Genomic DNA, 15,239 nt, shown 5'->3' with positions numbered 1-15,239 from the left:
GGATGCCTTGAAGCAATCCGCAAAGTTGCATAATCGCATCCAAGGGTTGCATTACTTGTCATTGCCAGAGTCAGCTGCTCAGGATGCTCCATTGGCTGCATTAGAAACTGGCCTTATGGAGATGTCGGCAACAGATAGCAAGGTAGACAACAGAGTCTCCAGTCTTTTGAATGTCTGGAGACTGCTGCGTCTTAACAGTCCGCGACACTTCAGACACCACATCACAGAGTCTGGTCAAGTTCCCCCAACACAAACATAGCTGAGAAATAGGAGTATTTCACTCCCTAAAGCCTGAGACTCCCTATTTGGGGGATGGACCAAACAGCTCTCTTCAAAGATCTCCTTCTTGAGGGCAGCAGTCACCACAATCTCATCAATGACCAGACCCTTACTTCAATGTGGCCAGTCCTTGGAGGTGCAAGAATTTTATTGGGCTTCTTGGGAATGAGCTTTACTGCATCAGGTTTCCTCCATGCCCTCCAGGACACTAAGTCTATAAGCACGTGCAGGGTAGAACTACCCGAAGCATGGATGGGCCCACATCGAAGGTCTCTTAAAATTACAGACTCCTTCAGAGAGGTGGCTTCAGTGGTCCAACCTCTTTATTGGGAAAGCAGCTTCAAGAGCTCGCCAAATGAGGCGTCATTCTGTACAGACTTGGGGACCACTCTCCTTCCTCGAGGTCAGTATCATCCGTGAGAGACTCCTCTGGAGAGTCCAGGTGTTACCTCTTACACCTCCTCTTCTTGAAACTTCTCACTCTGGTGATGCCCGAGGAGAGAAAGAAGAGGCAGGAATCTCCATTAAGGAAGCAGGTTGGAGACCAACCAAAGCAGACTGTCCAGGAGTAGACTGATGACTGGTCTCAGACCCAGATGAGAAAGGGATGGGACACCAGTCAGGGGAAACCTGACCCATCTCCTTACAGAACATTCTTTCTACAACATCAAAGGCAGAAGCAGACACTGGCCTCCTGTAACCGAGAGTCCCAGTACCTGAGGTACCAGAGACACATCAGAGTCTGAGGGAGCTACTCCTAGCTCCACTCCCCTGACAGAGGACCAGAGCCAAGCTGTTGAAAGCTGAAGCTCCGAGCTGGAGAGACTACTCCAAAAGCAGGGGCTGTCGACCCCAACTCAAAAACTCCTTGCCTTTGAGGAATGCACCTTAGGCATGGAATGTAAGGACAAGCTCATTTCATTATACATGAAAGCAATAAATTCAGGTAGCCATCATCTAGACAGAGTAACCTTGGCCACTGCTTTGCCCAATTTTGGTTTTGAGAACCCCACAAACAACTGATCTGATTTCGAGAAAGGTCTGGTCATATAAAGATAGGACTAAGTCAATAATGAATGTACATCATATTTAGAATGTACTTCCATTTGTTTGAGAACCTTGGAAAAAAGACAGGTAGATTGACTGATTTAAACTGGTCTCAAATGCCACCTTTGGAATGAAAGATGCCTTAGTGCCTACAGAAACTCTCTATGTGAAAAACTAAATTGGAATGCTTACAGTAAAGTGCACACATCTCTGAAATCTGCTTGGCAGATGTAACTGCCACCAGAAAAATTGTTTTCCAGGAGAGAAACTTCAACTTAACTAAAGCTGCTGGTTCAAAGTGTGGTTAGGTCAATGCCTGTAACATAATAGTAATGTCCCACGGAGGTACCAGGTCTCTAATAGGTAGTCATAGGAGAAAAGTCTCCTTCAAGAAGGCCTTTAAGACTTTCAGCTGCCAATTGTACTTTGATAGTGGAATAACTGTAGCTGCTGTGGAAACGCTCAGACAAGAATTCTAATAAGGAAGAAATAGGAGCAAAGAAGAGGGTCTAAACCTTTTGGTATAGCTCAAATGGAAAATTTATTCCATTTGCTATGATAGATCTTCTGACTAGTTTGTTTTTGAGACACTGATGTGTTCTGAACAACCAAAGTTGGGAGTCTGGCATCTCTGGCTAATGTTAGAACTGAAGGAACCAAGCAGTTAACTTCATGGCTTTTAGGTCCAGAGAAAGCAAACCGGCCAGGTGTGCTGATAGGTCTGGATAATGATCCAACATCCATGGGGAATGTACTAGTAGGGGCCAAACAACAGAAACCATGTTTGTCGAGGTCAGAATGGAGCAATAAGGATTAAACTGGCTATTCACATTCTTGCTTTCTGGATGAATTTGTTTATCAAGGACAATGAGGAAGGCACAGAGGAGACCTGGGAGCCAATTGTGATCTAGAGCATCCCTTGGTGACTATCTCTATGGATGGATCAGGGCAAAGTAACTGCTGCACTTGTTTAGATAGGATGCAAACAAGTTGCAGTAACTTAAGATCATAGTTTTCACTGTTGGACTGAGGAACTTTGTGGGGTATTAAGATAGCTCTGCTCACTTTGTCCACCAGTACACTGGATGACCCCAATATATGCACTGCTAGAGAGAAGACAAGAGCCAAAGACCATTATTAAATTATGGCTTCTCAACATGGGGAGTAGGGGTGTAGTGTGTTGTTCTGTTTGCTGAGTGCAAGCCACTTCTATGGGCTAGGCTTGTAAAGTCTCCAGGGCCAATAGCCTAGTACGCACATACGAACCTATGTACTACCACAAACATATTGTCTGTCTGTACAGACAACACACCCTGGGGAGGGCATCCTGGTATGCTATCAGCACTAGAAGAACTGCCATCATCTCCAGGACATTAATGTAAAGGTTGACATCTGTATGTGACCACTTCCCTTCGAAATGCCCCCAACCCTAAAATGATGTCTGTGGTAACTACAGCCACATGGGGGGGCATAAGAAATGGACACCCTTCTGTCACTGAGGGAGATGTTATCCACCAAGATGCGTGTTTCGTGCAAATTTGAGTGAGTCAGATTTTTGGCATGAAGTGGTGGATACAGTTGTGGCTACTGCACCAATATGGCACACTGAAGCACTATCATGCAAAATCTGGCTAATGGTACCAAGAGGATTTTAGATGCCATTAGACCCAGTAGGGGGAGAATTTATCTTTCTGGAGGAGAAAGGTGATGGAGTACTTGAGTGGCTGTCAGGTGCAGGAAGAGCACCCTGTAGTGAGGAAGTCTAGTGATCTGTAAACTTGTATCTAGGTGGCATCCGATAAATTGTATATGCTGAGTTGGTGTAAGATGACTTTTGGATAGACTGACTGTGATCTCTAGGTCTTGCATCAGATGGAGCAAAAGGTTCAGATGGTTTAACGGGTCACTGGAGGTAGTGGTCAGAAGCCAGTCATCAAAGTATAGGAAAATATGGATTCCTAGCAGGCAAAGACATTCTACAACCACTGCCTTTATCTTGTTGAACACTCTGGGGGCTGTGGTGAGACCAAATAGCAGGGATTTGAACTTATAATTATTGGCTCACAACTGGAAATGCAGAAATCTCCCAGAATGCTTCTCTATCTTCACATGATAGCAAACATCCTTGAGATCTATGGGGTATATACAACTATCCTTCCTCAGCACAAACACATGGACTGACGTGGGATCATCCAGAGCTTTGTATGTTTGACATACTAAATTTAAATGGCTCAGATCCAAGATGGGTCAAAGGTCCTCTGTTTTCTTGGGTACTAAAAAGAACCTTGAGTAGACTCTGGATTCTAACTGGTCTTCATGGATCAGTTGGAGGACCCTTTGTTCTAGTAGCTTGGAAATTTCTGCTGCGAGTCCCCACTGACTGGTGGAACATGGGGAACTTTCTTCTTGACAGGGGAATCTGAAAATGGTATGGAGTAGCCTCTGGAGATTATGTTTACCATCCATGAATCTGTAGTTATGCTTTGCCAGGCTTGTGGGTACAGAGATAAGTGCCCCCGACTGCCTCCAGAATGCAGCAGTCAGACTTGTCAGTAAAGGGAATATGAAAGCCCTAGTTATGCAGTCAACCTGTGCTTCTAGGGTGATGTTCATTGTTGTTACCTCCTCTTCTACCACAAGAAGGTCCATCATCAAAAGCATCTCGCTAAGAAGTTCTGTGACTTTTGGAACCACATCTTCTTTCCAGCCTGCCGATTCCTAGTAGAATAGGTCCTCTGTGTGGTGGAAAAACAGATCCCCACTGTAGACAGAGTACTACTACCTTCCTGACTTTTGGCCAGTGCATCTTTTACTTTAGGTCCTAACACGGACTCACAAAAGGGGCATTAATGAAGTAAATCAAAGCTTTCTGCAAAATCACACAGACTCATCTAGGTATGTTGGCTGATGGTAAAGCTGGTGCCTACTGCTCTGACTGTGCCATCAGCTGTGTTAGAAAGCAGTCACATGGCTATATTGGAAGTAGACTGGAGGGTAGAAAGCTGGGAGTCCACCTTCTTCTGAATATCCCCACATGTGCTAAATAATTCAATGTTCCAAGTGCAAAGGTCACTGAAGCATATGCCCGTTTCCCACACAGATGCTTTTCAGCCATGACCTGGATCACAACCCTTATAAGAGGATTACATAAGGAGAATTACAGTAGCAAAGAAGTATGTTTTGGGAAGGGTGGAAAGAAATGGCATATGCAAAATAAATTCATGTACATGGGCAGAAATTGTCATTTTCTTATAAGTAGTTGACTTGCAAAGGTCTCCCTTTTCTGGTCCACAACTGGAACATTCTTCATTCCCCTATCTTAGTTAAGCTCTCACATGGGGGGGGGGGGATTACCCTCTGTTGATACATGTCATGAAGTCACTTATTAACCATTAGAGGGTACTTGACTCAACTAACTGTGCATTCCACAACCTAAGAGTATGCATATTTCAGCTTGGGTATGATTGAAAAAAATACAAATTTTCAGAAATTACGTTTATTCATCTCAGCAAAGCAAACATGTCAAAACAGGAAAGTACAGTTTTGTACCTACCATAAATGTAGATGTCCGATAGGTATGCATCTGCAGTCATAACATATGGGTTGTCCTGCCTCAGGCAGCGCCATTTCCTCAGTGTTTCTTGCCCCAGATGCCAGGTGCCCTCTAGAAGGCTAAATTTGGATAAATGTTGAAAATTCCAAACAGTAGCAAACAATATATATATATATATATATATATATATATATATATATACATATACATATGACTGCAGATGCATACCTATCGGACATCTAAACTTATGGTAGGTACAAAACTGTACTATGTCCTTCAAGGCTGCATCTGCAGTCATAACATATGGGTAGAATACCATAGCCAAACTGGGAGGAGGTACTAAGATAAGGATGGTGTAGTTAAGATCCTGTAAAACTGCAGTTGCAAAACCTTCGGGATCTGGAGTATAAGCAATTTCCTATTCATTTTGAAATTGTCTGTTTACTCCAGTTGCATATGCTACAAAAAGTTGGTCAGTTTTTCTGCTGGTTTTAGTTCTGTCCAGATAGTAGCGTAATTGTCTGTGTACATCCAAGGTGTGCAATAGTTTAAATGAATAGCTTGGTTCAAGGATACCCTGGATACCACCTTTGGCATGAAAGTAGGATTGGTTCTCAGACACACTCTATCCTGGTGAAAAATAAGGAAAGGCTGCACTGCCATTAGTGCCTGTAACTCGGATACTCTTCTTGCTGAAGTGATTGCCAGAAGGAAAGCAGTTTTCCAAGATAAGAACTGTAAGTCTGCTGATGCTGCTGGTTCAAAAGGGAGTAAGGTTAATTTTTCCAGCACAAAATGGAGATCCCATGTAGGCAGAGGGGGGTCTTCTTGGAGGTTTTACATTTTTGATCCCTCTTAAAAATTGTCTGAGGAGAGGGTGAGAGAAGATTGGTGGATCCATGTTGTACTCTGCTGAAATTGCTGAACCGTGAATCTTAATGGAAGAATAGGACAGGCCATTGTGGAACAGTTCTGCTAAATATTCTAGGATGTGTGCCAGGTTTGCCAGTGTGATATTTGTACCCTTTGATCAAATGAGGAATCTCTTCCATTTAGCTGAGTATGTCTTCCTTGTGGAGGGAGCCTCAGGATAATGTCCTTGACTCTCTGAGATAAAACAGTTTTGCTTTGTTTTAAGCAATTTTCCAGGCAGTTAGCTGCAGTGTTTTCAAGTTTGGATGCAGGGTCTTGAAGTTGTTCTGCATTAGAAGAAGTGGCCATAGGGGTAGAGGCCATGAGTTCGCCCGAGACATGCTTCTCAGTAGCGGGTACCAGTGCTGCCTTGGCCAGTCTGGAGCTATTAGTATCACTTTTGGCTGTTCCTCCCTGATCTTCAGTAGAACTTTTTACATCAATGGGAGAGGTGGAAAAGCATACACTGTTAGGGCATTCCAGCTGAAAGAGAGAGAGTCCACCCTCCAGGCTTGTGGGTGGTATACTCTTGAGCAGAAATTCTTCAGTTGGTGGTTGAGTGGGGAGGCGAACAGGTCTATCTCTGGCATTCCCCATTTGCTTGTTATGATTTTGAAGATGTCTGGATGCAGCATCCATTTGTGAGCATCCGTGGTAGTTCTGCTTAAGGTGTCTGCTAGTGAATTCTCTTTTCCTGAATTTGGCCTGCAGCTGGATGTTGAGATTCAGGCCTAGGTTCCACAGATCCATTGCCATCCGGCATAGAGGGTAGGAATGCGTGCCTCCCTGTTTGTTTATGTACCACATGACTGTGGTGTTGTCTGTCCTTATCAGCAGATGTCCTTGCTGGAGGAATGATTTGAATGTCTCGATTGCATGTTTCACTGCCAGCATCTCCTTTAGGTTTATGTGCAAGTTCAGCTGGTCCTGAGACCATAGGCCTTGGATACACTTGTCCTCCATGTGTGCTCCCCATCCTAGGTCTGTGGTGATGGTCTGCCTTGGCTGTGGTTTGTTGAAAGGCAACCCTCTGTTGGACTGGCAGGCCTGAGCCCACCACAGGAATTCCTTTTTCAGGCATGGAATGATTGGTATCATGGTTTCTAGACTGTGCCTGTGTTGAGACCATACATACCTTAGGTACCATTGTAATTTTCTCATATGTAGCCTGGCATGCGGGATCAAGATTATGCAGGATGCCATGTAACCCAGGGCCTGCAGGACTTTCCTTGCAGTGAGCTGAGTTTGTCTTGTCAAAGCCATGAAATAGACTGGGAGTTGCTTTTTGTTTTCTTCTGTGAGAAGCCATCTGAGTCATTGTGTCCAGATCCGCCCAGAAATGTTATCCTTTGGGATGGCACTAGTCTTGACTTCTGGATGTTGACTGTGTATCCCAAGGCCTGTAACAGGTGCATGACATAGGCCAAATCCTTTATTAGTTTTGTCTTGTTGTCCGCTTGTATTAGGCAGTCGTCCAGGTATGGATAGATTTGAATTCCCTGAAGCCTGCAATGTGCATTTACTGATGCCAGGCATTGCGTGAATACTCTGGCGCAGTAGATAAGCCAAAGGGCAATGCTGAGAATTGATAATGCTCTGATCCTGCAAGAAATCTGAGGTGTCTTCTGCAATCTGGTCAGGTATGCCTCCTTGAGATATAGAGTCACCAGCCAAGACTCCTTGCCCAAAAGTTGCTGTAGGGTCAGCATCTTGAATTTTGGCACAATGAGATATGTGTTTAGAATAGGCCTCCATTGGTTTTCTTTTCTTGGTACAAGGAATAGTCTGGAATAAAATCCTTGGCCTTGTTCCATAGATGGCACCCTTTCTATAGCTTTCATCTGAAGTAAATTGTGGATTTGTCTTAAAGCCTCTGGCTTTTGGTTTGGTGGAAGGTTTGGCATTCCGCTCCTTCTTGGAAAAGTGTGGAAGTGAAACCTGTATCCTTTGTCTATTGTTTGCAATGTCCATTTGTCTTTTGTAATGCAATACCAGTTTTGAGAATAAAGACAGCTTTCAGTTGTTCCCTGGTAGGCGGAATCATCAAGTCATTGTGTCTGTCCTGTGGAAGTGGTTGTAGTTGCAGCTGTGGCACTACTCCTCTGGTTGGCAGGCTGCCAGATTGACCTCTGCCTCTTGTGCCCTCTGTGCTCTGGAGGTGTCTGGAAAGGACCAATTTTTGAAGGCCAGTTTCTGCTGAACCTCGGAGGTTGAACCTGCAGAAAATCCTTTACTGTTTGCACATATTTTGCTTTTCTTCACTTTCTTTAGAATCTCCTGTGCAGGGGAGCCAAATAAACTTTGTTTTCCATTGGAGCATCTAGGAGTTTAGCCTTGACATGGTCTGGCAAGGATTGCTCTTTAGCCAGGCATGTTCATAGCTGATCTAAAGTGCATCATAGCCACATTTTAAGAAATGATTACTGACCTGCTGAGAGTTGTGTACCAAATCCTGAAGGGACTTTCGGTCTAAAGGTTCAGTATTCAGCTGATCTAACAAATATTCCTGGTACTGTATCATGTGGAATTGACAGTTTAATGCCTTGGCAGAAAGATGTATAAACCTTTTCCCCATCTCTCTAATGCTCTTGACTCTCTTTCAGAGGGTAGGGGTTTTGGCAGTGGCAGCTGCAACACCTTTGGGCCCTGAGATATAGTTTCTGGGTCTGCAGCATGGGCTTTATACAAATGGAAGTGAGAAAGTCAGGGGCAGAACTGACATCATTATATGCATCATCAACTACAGTTAGCACAGGTGGTATGGCTAAAGGCCTATGCTGTGGTTCTTAATCTTTCTAGAATCAGAAATCCTGACCCTGCCATTGAAAGTGTTCCTCATTGAATGCAAAGTTTCAAAGGAAAATTCTTCAGGAGGGAGGCAGAGGAATAGAGTCTTCTGCATCTGAATCCTCATAAGGAGAATATGGCCTTTCCTGATGGTCTGATAAATCAGATCCATCGAGGAGTAATCTGAGGAGAGGTTCAGGGGTTCAGTCCTAGGCCTTTTGTCAGGGGAGGGTGGGAGGCCCTGTCTGGGGAGGGTGGGAACCCTAATCATGGATATAAGGTCCTCAGTAAGGCTGAGAATCTGAGAACTTGAGGAAGGTCTCTGAGAAGTAGCTTTGCAGGTAAGGCTTTTGAAATTTTAGCTGCTTTAGCTCTGAAATGTCCAATGGAATGGTGTCGGACAATTCTTGTCCACTCTGGCCTCGGTTTATGATTCGGCAGAAGTAAGAACCGAGGACTCGGTTTCAGCGAAACCAAGACACTCGTGGTTTCAGCGGTTTTTGGCTAAATGGTCTCCGGCGGCATTTTATAAGCGGATCCAAAAACTCTTCTGCAAACTCCGACCAGCGTCTAAGAGTCCGTCGGTTGAAGGAGGCGCAGGCTAAACAAGCTGATTGGTCTGGGCCTAAGCAAGGAAGGCAGTAAGAATGGAAATCCTTATGAGGTATTTGTTTCCCACAAGTTAAACAATTATTTACTTTGTCTGACATCGGCTGAGGCAAGAAAGAAGAAGTCTGGTAGCTGAAATCTCTGGATCTGACCGACCGGCACTTGCGAACAGCTTCTGCTGTGTGACATCAGCGAGGCCAGACCCAGACTTTGGAAAAGGGCTGCCTGAGGCAGGACAACCCATATGTTATGACTGCAGATGCATCCTTGAAGGACATCCATTTAATTTCAATATTTTCAGACATCCATCCCTCAAATCAGAACAACATTTTTGAAGGTAGGCAAACCCTTTCTGCATCCCTCCTGATCTTTAATATTCTATCTCTGATGTCACAAAGGTTTAGAAAAAAAAACAGAAATTCTAGTTTTGAAAAATAAACATTGTTTATCTGTGTTGGGATCCCCAGTTGCAAATACTGGATGAAGGAGCCACAAGGGGATTATCTGAAGGTAATTAGTGTACACCAAGGAAGGTCCTCCTCACAGATCAACTGCTATTATAAAAAAGTAACTGTTGTAGCTAATATGGAAGACCCTCCTCAGCAGGTCTACACATGGGAAGAATCTCAAACTGTACAAGATCATCAACAAGAGCTGGAAGACAGACAACAGATAAAGGATAAAAACAGCAAGTCCTTAAGCACTAAAGTACGAAAGGAGGTCAGACCCATCAGTCATAGCGGAAACAATAATACTTAATGCAGATGTGAAATGGCATTTTTGAAGCAAGCACTAGTAGCATCCTCAATCCTAGATTAATGGCCTTTAATAGCAGTGGTCTTCCAGATGTTGCAAAAACATACTGGAAATATCAACCCAGTTAGAGACACGTTACTCAGCAAACCTTTTTTTTCCTCCACAACAAAGGAGATGAACTGTTCCGTCTTCTGGAATTCATGCATTCTTATCACACAGATCCTGATGGTGGTGCACATGCAAGTAATGAATTAGTTTGATTTCGCAAAGGAAACAAAGATACTACCTTCAACAATTTGGACACCACTACTGGGAGTAAATATTGTTTAAACCTAAGGGACACCCAATCCTTGTGAAAGGCGAGATATGGTTCCTTACAAATTAAGACCTGGAGATCCAACATCTTGTGGTCACAGTGGTTGGTTGTAAGGCAAAGCATTTTCAAGAGCCAGATTTCAATGCTCTCAAACTAGCAAGCTAAAACTGATAACAAACCTGTTAACCATGAAATTCCATTTCCAAGGAGGCAAGGGGACTATTCTAAGGAGGATAGAGATTTAGAACCCCTTTACAGAACTGCTTGTGAAAATGGTGTTGAGTCACAATTCAGCCCATGAAAAGGCTGCAAAAGCAGACAAAACATAATTGCCAAGACTAAAAACCATACAGGTGCTTGACAAACATCAGACACACCTGCATGCTGACCGAGATTACACAACACACCCTTTCCCTGCTAAGGAAAACCTCTACCATTTTGAAAAGTAGGCCTCTTGGGTAGATGCCTTTATAGCAACTTCATTCACGTCTGACATCCCTGGGGGTGCAACTGGAATTAAAGAAACTTAACCAAGAGCCATGTCTTAAGAGCTGGCCGTTACTCACATGCTGGGGGAACTTCCTCGTCTGGTACAAGATAGGTTTCCAGTACTGTCAGGGACCTGAAAGCCTGTAACCACAACACTGTCTACTAATGAGGGAAAACAAGAATTAATTCTGATCCTTCTTGGAAATTTGTGCTGAAGTGCAGCACCTCAGGCAGTGGATGGAAGGTACGCAGGGATCTTTCCCCTCTCAAGCATGGAAGAAGGCATCTGCATACAACATCCCCCTGCCCCTGTAACACCAAGTAGAACAGGGGGAAGGTTTGCACTCTTTTGGGTGTCAAACAGGTCAAATGCCCTAAAATCCATTTTTTGCAGAAAGTGGCATTCAAGACTGCTAAACTCTCAACTTAAGGACATGACTGGAGGAGTACTTCAAAAAGCATTCCAGCATGTGCATGTCTGCTGGCATGTTGTCTATCATTCAATGTCAGACCTCCACTGCCTTTCTGCAGGAAGGAATTTAGCATGTGCTTGCTCAAGCACTACTTGGCTGACCGGCTGTCACATCAGATCTGAAGCGACTCTGAAGGTTTTACATTCAGCCCCCTTCCTGGTCAGGGGAAACTAACACCTTTGAACTTTAAGTCAAGGTCTGTTCCTCAAAGGGTACATCAGGATCTGTGAGGGGTTTTGGCTGCTCCAGTGAAGATCCACAAGGAGACTGGGCAGTATTGTCAACCACTCTAGACCCTGGTAATACAGGCCTGAAATCAGAGTCTACATATTGTGTGTGTGTGTGTGTGTGAGAACACCTTACAATCCATTGCAAAATCTGTATATCCACACTTGTGAAAGGACTGTGTCAGGTTTGACTACCACCAAGCCCAGAAGACACAGTATGGTCCTAAGCCTAGATATTCTGCTGCATCTTCATAGATGATTCCAGAATCATGATCTCTTAGGCCTTCTCTGCATGCAGGAATGAAAATACTGAAGAATGTCTACAGCTAAGGCAATGAAAACAAACCTCAGATACAGGACCAGAGAAGGTGTGTCTCAGTTTGTAGACAGTGTGCTAGAGAATCCATGGGAATGTACATACCAGGGAAGCTAAAAAGGAATCTTTGGACAGGGTCACAAAGAGACAGCTGTGCAAAGAAAAGAGCAAAGATTTTTTTCTCTTGCAAGGCCTCTGCTACAAGATCTGATAACTTGGTATATAGTTTAGATGTAGAAGACAAACCAAATGGTAGGCTATGCAGAGTGCGCCAAATGAAAATCCCTTAGGTGATCCAAGAAAATAATGTATTGCAAGTCATTAATTATGTCCAGCAACACCATCCAGGCATCCTGGTGCAAGTAGGGCTATGACCTCCTCAGAAAAAAATGCTGTCAGCAGCTTGACACAGATGTACTAGTGGAAAGGTCTCATACTAATGGGAATGGTGCCATCTCTTTCACAACCAAAAAGAAAAAAAAAGGTAAAAGTAGAATTCTTGAGCTTGTTCCAAAGTATCATGGTGCTTTCAAGCTGCACGTATGGTACCCTTAACAGCAAGCTCCGGTACTATACAGGAGTAATCCAAGACTATTCCTCTTCTTTCGTGGGTATTCATTCAGGCACTTCTGGTAGGTAGGCAGGAATAGGGAATGAAGACAACTTCAAAGTGGACATCACCCACATGCTTCACTGTTTCTTTAAAGAAAAGGGGGACATTCCTGAAGATAATTGGTGGTGGTGGGTGGGGTCTCCTTTGCCCTTTTTAGAGATAAGGGCCTTTGGGTCTTATGAAGAAGCAGAAGGGATGGAAAGCCCTTCAACTCCAAGATGGCAGCTATCATGCACAGCCTGATGTGCTATGTGAGGCTAAGGGTCTACCTGTCGCACACTGACTGCTAGATAACTGGGCACAGATGCACATGGAAGCACCTACTGCATGTGTTGTGGAGATGAAGTGCCCTGCACTGGGCCTGGCCTGGGTAAGGGACCATGTTCTCTACTGATGAATTACACCCACATAAACCAGCTGGATTACATGTTAATGAAATGCAAGCCCTAGTCAGGGTAGACCTAAACTGACATAGTAAATCCTTTTCATTATGGGCTGCTGGACTCCCTGGACCTTGGAAGTTGGGAGTTGAGGCCTGGGGAGAACAGTATTTGGTCCCAAGTGACACCAACAAGCAGTGGCCGAAGAGCTCAGGCCACTCCCTGTGAACAGGAGGGTTAAGAGTAAGCTCTTGGCATTCATCAAAGGGATACATGGTGCATACAGCCCCTGATAAACCCCAAAGATGGATGCCATACATCCTAAAAGCCTCTTACTATTTTCACATCTGGAAATAAAGCACAAATTTGACCCTTCATTAGTTGGGAACAGAGATGCAGCTCATGGGGACTGTGGGGATGGCCCTGCATCCACAAGGGAGTAACCCAATGTCTGCCCTTAATTTCTTCATCTTCTGCTTGTACTCCGCGGAGCACAGGCCTGTGGTTGTATTAGGGACCCTACTGACAGTCCCTTTCAAATATTGCTGCCATTCTGGAGGCAGAGAAGGTGGCCACTGACTTACCATTCATGTGTCTGAGTGTCTGGGATGAAGCATTGGTGTTTTATGGCAATATTAATGGCTTATGACTTGGTGTCCGCAGAAACTATAGTGTAAAATCTTACCATAAGAGTAGATGTTATTCTCTTCACTGTTGCAGTATTCTTCAACTTAGGGATCTCCTGTCAAGGATAGCCCAACGTCTGACCAGTATACTAAAGCCTTTAGATCCTATGTGCGCCATATGTCACACAAATGCTCCCAGTACAGGGCATAGGGCATAAAGGTGACATACGGATGCAGTTACTCAGAACAGTCTCTAGAGGACAAAGGAGGTTATGCACATCCGGAAGAAAAAAATGCAGATGGAAAACGGAGACTATTAGTCAGGTGAGTAACCAAATCAAAGCACAAAATAAAAGGAGGGATGAGGGAGGGATCAAATACTGCAACAGTGAAGAGAAGGACAACTACAGTTATGGTAAGATTTTACATAACTGTACTATATACTTCTATACCACTGATGCACTACTCTTCACATTAGGGAGGGTACAAAAGCTCAAGAAAAAGAGTGAGAGGTGGAAAGCTGGGAACAGCAATCAACAATCCCCTAGCAAAACCTGCTCTGAACCTAGAAACAGCATCAGAGGTATAATGTTTGGTAAAGGTATGCACTGAAGACCAGCAGCTTCAAGGATGGAATTGTCATCCAAATCCTTGAAGAAAGTACCAGAAGAGGCAACAGCTCTGGTGGAATGAGCTCTAACAGAAGTAGACAGACATTTGCCATGAAAACAACAAAAGGAAATGGCCTTAGATATCTAGGAGTTTGCTTAGAAACAGCCAAACTCAATGTCCTGTGATGAAAGCAAACAGCTGGTCAGACTGACCTTAATTTTAGCCAGATAATGCCTGAGCTGTTTGTGCTAATTCAACATATGCAGGACCCTCTCACTAACAGCCTGAGAAGAAAAAAAGGAAGGGAGTAGCACTGCCTGATTCAGGGACAATTCATTAACAACCCTGGGCATAAAAGAAGTATTAGTAAGTACAAAGAAACACCCTGCTCCTGTGAAAAATCAAGAAGCAGGAATGACCATAAGGGCCTGAAGCTCAGAAACCTTCCGAGCAGAACAGCAAGAAATAAGAGTGTCTTCCAGGTACAGTGTTGTAGAGAAGCTGAAACTGCAGGCTCAAAAGTAGCCCGAGTCAAGTTTTCCAAAACAAAATTAAGATTCCCCAGGAGGAGAAATAGGCTTCCTTGGGGGCCTAAGATGCAGGATGCTATTTAAGGAAATGTTTGACCTCAAAATGAGAAGCCAAATGAGGATTCAAATGCAGACAGACAGAAATAGCTGACAAGTAGTAAAAAGAAAAAAAAACATTGGACCACTTACCTGATGGCTAGTATTCAGCACAGGAAACGACGTTCAGACCAATGAGCTTTGCTGCCATTCTGAACAGCATCATGGTAATTCTGGGTAACTGTATCTGTACACCACCTTTATGCCCTACATCTTGTATGAGGAGCATGTGTGTGACATACGGCTCATACAAGATCTAAAGGCTATAGTGCACTGGCCAGATGTTTGGCTATCCTTGGCAGAAGATCCCTAAGGTTACGAACACTACAACAGTGATATAGAAGAACATGCATCTTGACAGTTCAGCTGTTTTAGGCTAACATATATGGCATGCTTTCCTACTGTGGCATTTGAAAATACAGTGCATATGCTACAGACTGCATGAGGTTCAGAGAAAAACTGCACAAATGAAATAGGAAGGAGGACATCCCAAATCCAGATCTACTGAGAATGGTCTTAAATATCACAGCTTCTTCTTTCTTACAGCAATTCATTATACTAAAATCTCTTGTAAATGAACTTGCAGAATGAAAGCTTCCCCCAGTGAAGTAGCTCTGA

General features: G+C 43.9%; 1 protein-coding gene across 2 annotated transcripts in view; it reads right to left on the bottom strand.

Moving 5' to 3' along the window:
- Positions 1-15,239, bottom strand: part of CDK7 (cyclin dependent kinase 7) — a 614,495-nt gene that overhangs the window by 31,524 nt on the left and 567,732 nt on the right. The window lies entirely within an intron of this gene.

The sequence above is a fragment of the Protopterus annectens genome, chromosome 2.part2, assembly GCF_019279795.1.
Source record: "Protopterus annectens isolate FY-2018-M chromosome 2.part2, PAN1.0, whole genome shotgun sequence".
Taxonomy (NCBI): domain Eukaryota; kingdom Metazoa; phylum Chordata; order Ceratodontiformes; family Protopteridae; genus Protopterus; species Protopterus annectens.
The sequence above is the reverse complement of the archived record's forward strand: the minus strand, read 5'-3'. Positions and strand labels throughout refer to the sequence as shown.